Consider the following 8,183-nt stretch of genomic DNA (forward strand, 5'->3'; position numbering starts at 1 on the left):
TAATTAGTAATTTAGATTAGAATCCGACTGATATTAACCCTCTACAGCAGAATAATTTGCACAAAAGCCATCCAGGTTGCATAACATGTATCCCACGGTGTAATCAGATTTCGCGTCTCGTTGAAAGGAGAATAAAAATAAAATTCAACGCCTTAGGGAACGCGTCAATTATTGCTTCAATCAGACACAACATCCATCAAGCAGTAGTGAGCCGTCACGAAGTCTGTCACGTGTACGTCCTGTAAAAGCAGTTATGCACGCATGGGCATCGTGATGGCTTCAATCCAGCATATGCGGTATCATGTCATCTCCAGTAAAAATAAACAACTCTCTAGAATTCACCGTCGGTCTAATGTCAAACAGAATGCTTCAGACCGATCGCCAGTGCGCTTCAGGGAATCAATCGTAGAAGTATCACGAACTACAATGATAACCTTGAACCCATACCACTTGGTGGGAACTTCACAAAGAGGGGGTGTTTTTGTTCGCAGAGATTGAAGCGGTCTCAATTGGTGCGATAATGAAAGTTCACTACCAACTTGGACAAAGTAAAAGTTGTTCGCATGATGTGAGCCATGTGCTATGATCACCACTGGTGTGGTGTTGAAGTGATTGTGACTGAATAGTGGTTCACTTACTATCAATTCCAATAATGGCAACGAATGTGTGTAGGCAGGGTTGCTTCCATTCACTTTGCTATGAAATGGTTTTTTTTTAATTATGAAATCATTAGATACTTACTTACTTTTGCTGGTCCCTACGTCCCTCCGGATTCTACGTGCATCACAATGTTGCGCCTACAAACTCGGTTCATGTCTCTAGTTTCTCGAGCGTCCCACACTTCCTAGATCTGGCTCCACTTAGTTGTACCGGGTGGATTCGAGCTATATCGCACTTGGTTGGTCCAGCCAACAGATACTTCATCTTCGACGTCTTCTTAATCGTTGACTATATTACATCCCTACTGGGACTTTACGCCGGTCATCAACTTAGTGTTCTTTGAGCACTTCCACAGTTGTTAATTGATAGCTTTCGTATCAGCCTGGTGTACTGCTCAGCAGCCGTCTAGAACGTTATTCCGATAATGTCCGCGTCGTCAACGAAGTAGAGCCACAATCAACGACTTTATGACTCGTGAGTGTTCACTCAGAGTGGAGCGCTCACGAACAATAAAATTGCTGATTGTGGCTTTCTAAAAGCGAAGTTAACAGGTACTTTATAACCTTTTCTTTTAGCTTACAAGAACAAAATATCGTTATAGCATATAATTATTGAAAAATTCTATTCTTGTATAGCAAAGTGAGTGGAAGCAACCCTGTAGTGTAGGTATGCCTTGCAATTTGTAATCGCGTCAAATGGTTCTCTCAACATCTGATGTGATGATGGGGGAATTAATATTTGCGCCTGATACGGTAACACTGGGAGCCAGATGGCACATTGTGTAACACGATTGAAGCGATTTTATTTATACATATAAAATCCATTTGACGAGGTCCGATTCACTTTCACGATTGTGCTCTAGGGTTGAATATTCATTGACGAGTTAGAATTGAGGGGTGATTCAAATATGACATCCAAAAAAATTTTCGATTACCTACAGCTACATCTTCTCCCCTGTGTCTCGCATTTTCCCATACTTATTACACGTAGGGAAAATTGGTGAAACTTTATTTCTGTGGACACTTGATCCTCCCTGTTTTCTCGACATCCAAAAGTGATTTCTTTCGTTTAAGTTGCTGGAAAGTGCATTTATTTTCATATAAGAGTTATTCAAAAGTTCCTGATTCATGTAGCTCAAAATTGTTTGGTCAGCAGCTGTTGAGTAGTTGCAGTGGAGTAATGCAAAACGTTGTAACGTCACGCAACATAACCACTTGCCAAATCGTTTTGAACTATTAAAATCAGAAGCTTCTGATCAATTCTTATAAGGAAATTTATTGTACTTTCCAAAATCCAAACTCTTAGCATTATATATAATGTCAAAGACTCCACAATAATTAAAAAAATATTAATTTGAAATGCCTGAATACACTCTCTTACAAAATTGCATGTAATCGAAAAGGGATCAAGTCTTCCCGAATTAAAAAAAAATTCGTTTTTGTTCACATTTTAGAAGCTCTTTATGAGCTTGTGCATGAGCCGCATCTAATTTTGATTTTCCTCAAAGATATATCCGAAATTAAAATGGGATCAAGTGATTCCACTCTCTTCTAATGTCACACATTTTAGGAACCCCTCCCCCTCAAAAGTGGACGTTACATTATAATCGCCCCTGAATGAGTGAATAGGTTACGTATTTTATGGATTAAAACCAAATAAATGTCTTCCTAGGTTGTAAACCAAAGAAAATGATTGATGATGATGGTCCTACCTCTTTCCTCTACAAAAGTTGGAGCTGAGATTTATCTTTAACTCAAGAGCAGTCGCTTCAAATCACCGAAAAATGGGCGCTTATTGTACAAGGGATTAAAATATTAAATTTAACTCTAATTGATTCGAGTTTTAATTCTTCAAGCCAAGTCTTTCTCTTTCTAATGATTTATAAACATTTTAAGGATATTGTTTATAAAAAACTTGTTTCAATAGTATATAGACCACCAAACATTTTTTTTTATCTGCTACTATTTAATCAAATATAAAAAAAAAAATCATCACCATCGTGTTAAATCGTTTTTCAGTCGACATAGAATTGGATACCACTTGGAAATTTTCTTGATGACATCGTCAATGTGAGAGTTGAACTTAAGTTTGTCAGCAATATCACGCCAAGATATTCCACCTCCCAACCGCGATCAATTGATTTAAAATTGACAATATAGTATATAATTAAAGGAAGTAGTACCTTAAAAACGGTAAACTGTCAACGATTCGTTTCCAAATTCATTGAGCCAAGTATTCCCTTTGCTCAAGATCAAGGTTAGAAAGCTATATCAATACATATCAAATAAAGAGTCGCATGAATGAATGAGCCACCTTACAAGTTGAAGCTATGTACGATTTGCCGGTACGAAGCTATTTGCTATTTCAAGCGCCAACAACGAAATTGAATATGCAACAATCGTACGTCGAGACGGTACCTGACGAAAACTATTGACGGGAATAGCTTGAAATCTAAAAATATCAGTTGTAGAAGTACGAAACAAAATGGTAAATTCAACATATTGGGTAAAAGTAGTAGTTTGGTTTTGATATGAATTTAGTTTTGTCCCATTTGAATAGAGTGCCTAACTCCACAATTATTTAATGGTAAATCCACACTTAATATATTGTGTGTTCTTTATTACTGCAATGTTGAATGTTCCTCAACGTCACAACTGTTAATCAATGTATCAGTGATAGAAATAACATATGTTTAACTAGAATTGGTTCACTTACCCTATATGTGCTAATGTGGTTCATTGCGCCTGAGAGGGAAAGCTGCATGCAGTTTTCAATTTACGGCATGTGGCAGGTCAAGTTCGGTTATTTTACGTTGCAATTGCCGGCTACATACATGCACTTGTTGTTGGTAGGATAAGCTACACAAAATAAATAAATACAAATGAAAAATAATATGAATATCGATTTGGTTGAATTGTTCGAAACAGTAGACAATGCTTTTAACTATAAGAGCAATTTGGAATCTTTTCTATAGATTTATTGTACTCAGCGGTGCCTGTGGTGTAGTGGTAAGCGTGACTGTCTCTCTCTTCAAAGGGCCTGAGTTCAATCCCAGTCGGCGCCGTCAGGATTTTCTGAGGAATAACTTCTCTGATCACGCCACTACGTCTTTGTCGACTATACTGGGGTGTAAATCAAAAAATATGTGTGGAGAACTTCACTTCGTAAAGGGTGATACGGTCAAAATTTGGTAAATTTCTTGGTTGACAGTCCCGGAAGCTATGAAAATGCTGCTTTTCAAGCCACAGGTACAGATGGCTTGCCAAACCAGATATTTCTTTGCGAACTTTGACAGTTTCATGTGCTTGAAAACATCTGCTACCTTTCCCCTTCCTTTTGCCGTATAAAACTCCTGTCCCGGAAGCTGCTTGTAGTCGGCTTTGACGTAGGTTTCGTCGTCCATTACCACGCAGTCAAACTTCGTCAGCATCGTCGTGTACAGCCTCCGGGATCGCGCTTTGGCCGTCGTATTTTGTTTATCATCGCGATTTGGAGTCACTACCTTCTTGTAAGTCGATAGTCCGGCTCGTTTTTTGGCTCGATGCACGGTTGTAAACGATACACCCAGCTTATTTGCGGCATCTCGGAGAGAGAGGTTAGGGTTTCGCTTGAAACTACCGGCAACTCTCTTTGTCGTCTCAGCGCCTTCCGGTTTTCGATTTCCCCCCGATCCAGACTTCCTGGCTGTCGACAAACGTTCCCCAAACACTTTAATTACATTTGTAACGGTTGATTTGGCAACTTTTAGCGATTTTGCCAACTTTGCGTGCGAGTAGCTCGGATTTTCGCGATGCGCGAGCAAAATTTTGATACGCTGCTCTTCTTGCTTGGACGACATTTTGACAACTGAAGAGTGAATTCCAAAATCAAAATAGGAGCAACATTCTACACACACACACCTTCAAAATGAGGGGTGTTCAGGTTTTTTAAATGCAAAATTGAAAGAAATACGTCAAGTTGATATTGACCAAATTTTGACCGTATCACCCTTTAGAGCGAAGAGTGGGTGAGATAAATTACAAAATCGCTTATTGCGACTCTCATGTAGCAAAATTGGCAGGTATTATGTGTCAAACACAAACTTAACAATCTTTTCTTGTAGTTTATATAATAAAAATATTTTCATAATATCTTATTATTCCATAATTTCTTAAAACATTTTTTTAGTCAAAATGAATGGAAGGCACCCTGTGGTGAAGTAGTGTTAGGTTTTGAACGCTTGTAACTTTGTCATTTATAGATGAAATTAAAATCCAAATACGCCAATCGATAGGATATTACATTACGAACCTGCTGAAATAAATATTTTTCAAATTTTTCTGTGATAACACTTTTGAAAAATGTACAAATGATAATTTTATCACTGTTTTCATGAAAAAAGCGTTTTTCTCAAACCCAGTCATCATAATCGAGTACCACTTGGTTGCACATCGTTCTGAAAAGATATAAAACAGCACTGCTGTCGCGCTTCTGCTCATTACCGCTTCGGACGGCGTGGCGCTTGGTCCTGCAGTAAGCAGGAGCAAGTCAGTGGTTAAAGGTGACTTGGGTCCCGTTCAACTAAGGGGCTCATCATCTTCCTAATAAACATTTTTCAGCAAAGTTATCAATTTCCTTTAAGTCTTCACCATAACGATATACGGAAAAGATTGCTATCTGAACTTAAAGGAAATTGATAACTTTGCTGAAAAATGCCCTTCGGCTAGAACGATAAGTGACATTTCCCATAATAATTCCCATAAAAAAACTTCAAAAGGTCTGTGCAGTCCGAGTTCACATAAAGATTAGCTCAATTATGTATTAATATTAAGTTGAATTGTTTTGAATTTAAACACATCAGATATATTTATTAGATTTAAGTTTCGTGTAATTACAATCAGGATCTACATACCTACATTTAATGATCTTCAAATTAGTTTAGTATTGCTCAAATTTGCAGTGTTCCCTGAGAGCTTTTTGAAGTGCTTTGACTTATTATAACATTTATTTATTTTTCCTTTCCAAATAGACTATCCTCCAGCGATAAAATATGCTTCACTCGTCACATGTCCAAGTTAGTGTGTTTCTCTTGCTAGTTTCTATTATTTTATTATAACTACTTCTTCCTCGCATTTCAAGCTTATTGCTTATCGCATATTAGCTTATTGCGTGCTCTCGATTATGTGGCAATTACAATCATACTCAATGCCCAGGGAACCGGAAAAATTCCTAGACCGAACCGGGAATCGAACCCAGCCACCTCCATCATGGTCTTTCTTTGTAGATGCGCCTTCATCGACTGAGCTAAGGGAGGCCCCTATCACTACTATGCGCATTGGATTAAATGAGAAATTTCAAGAACTTAATTGTGTTCTAAGGTTTGCGTACATTTTGACGTTAAGGTGTAGCAACTAGGCATATTGGAAGATAACACTTTCTGCAACCTACACACTACGAAAAAGTAATGTAAATTTCGGTGCCCTGAAACCAACACATGCAAGCGGCCCTGATGACATAAGAATCAGTTAAAAGAAACGAGATATTCATTTACAATTTGTTGATTGTGCGAGTCAGAGCAGTAGGTGTAATGTAACGTAAAAATGTAACATTGTTAATATGATATACAAATTTATGTGTGTGTAGATGAATGAGAGAGCGAGTGAGTGTGTTAAAATAATCCCGAGTCAACCGCTGGTAAACGGTTTTCTTAAATGTAAGTTAGGTTCAGTTAGATTAAGTTGGATTAGGTTAGAGTTACGGAGAAGGAAAAAGGTAAAAAGTAAAAGGAAAATGTATAATCATGGAAGATAATAATTATCCAGAAACATTTTGCCAGGTCAGTTTCTTACCAAATGAGTTTAAATTTTGGGAGGCTAACCAGGACCCGATTTGAAACCTTTTGATCATTGTGGAGCGAAAACCTCAAATTTTGCATCAATCATTTATACATTTCGAAGGGAAGCATTTTTTTTGCCAATTTTTCACTAGCCATCAAAAATATCCATTTATATTGTCCAGATGACGCAAAAAGTATTTTTAACGAAGTACTCAATTTTTAGATCCATAGGCCTACATTAAGATCATTTCCTCTATGTATTTTAAGCCGTCACCGCATTGTCAAATGTCTGATAAGCGTTTATTTATGTCAATACAAGCATACATGGAGCACAATGCATTTATCATACAAAAATTGTAATCGCATTGCATTTATTTCGTGTGGATTTTGTTGTTTGCCAAGTTCTGACAATATCTGAGAACAAACTTGTGGTTTCCTTGTGAGCAGTTCTAGGTCAAATAGCAAAAAAAAAAAGCTTTGGATTGAATAGAATAACATAAGGTAACCGTCAACAATGATGATGATGATGATGATGGTACAGCACGCAACACCACCTTACTGTTTATCTCTGAGAGGGTAAAGAAGAGTTGCATTTAACGCACCATCGCCTGGAAATGCTTTCGGTAACGTGGGGCGTTAGGTAGTGATAAACGTTGCAAGAACTATTCCACAGCTGCAAACAGTACATGAGCAAGTCAAACGGGCACTCTTTTGTCTGTGGATTTGAGGACATACCTCAAATCACCTCACCCATCAAAGTATGAGTTAGCCAAGATGAAATTAGATATAGAGGTGTTCTCACTTGCTGACTTTTTGGGAAAAACCAGTAAGTGGTAAACTGCGGGTATGAAAAGGGTAAGGAAATGAGAGATGCGATAGAGGTGAACGGTTTATTTACGCATAACCAACATTCTGATTGGGTAGTGAGTTGCGCAAGCAGTTGAATATGTGTAACTAGAACGTTCAGCAAAACGGACCAAGAGCAATATCATTGCTAATGACGATTTCCATTTTGTAGTATTTGAATAGCAACTCTTTGTTGATACCTGAACAATCAGGATATCGGGAAGGTCATTTTTTTTGGATCAAACGTACTTTTGAAACAATTTCTAGGCCCTTACTGTTAAGTACAGTTAAGCGCTCTGGAATTACGAGTTCGTGAACATTAACGGCAAAGAACTCACCAACACTGGAGACCGTGAGTTCCTGCCCACCTGTCATAAAACCGTCTCGGGCGCAACCATAGATTTGATTGAGAGATTTACAACTGACAAGAGGTTGAGAGCGAGCTTTTGCGCTCTCTTTCTCCATTACTCTTTTTGCCTGCAATCAGATATCCAAGTGCGAGACGGTTTTATGACAGGTGGGCAGGAACTCACAGTCTCCCAGTGTTGGTGAGTTCTTTGCCGTTAATGTTCACGAAAAGTTCACTATTTTGCTATACAGAAATTCAAAACAAAAATTTTATCTGCGGATTTGAACAGTTTTTGACCTGTTTCATACTACCGGAAGGTGTATGCTGGTCACAAATGCCGTGCCAAACTGATTTCCTACTCAATTAATCAATCTTTGATGTGAATTTCGCTAATAAACACGAGGAGCATTTCTTATAGCAAAACTTGCCATAACAAAATGGGCGATTCATTTTGGTAAACAAACTAACACTTCTTCCGACTGTGGCACCTCTCTTACTCGCCTGGTACCAGAC

This window comes from Ochlerotatus camptorhynchus, unplaced genomic scaffold (genome assembly GCF_037179485.1).
Source record: "Ochlerotatus camptorhynchus isolate MF236.1 unplaced genomic scaffold, CSIRO-AGI_Acam_v1.1 ptg000028l, whole genome shotgun sequence".
Taxonomy (NCBI): domain Eukaryota; kingdom Metazoa; phylum Arthropoda; class Insecta; order Diptera; family Culicidae; genus Ochlerotatus; species Ochlerotatus camptorhynchus.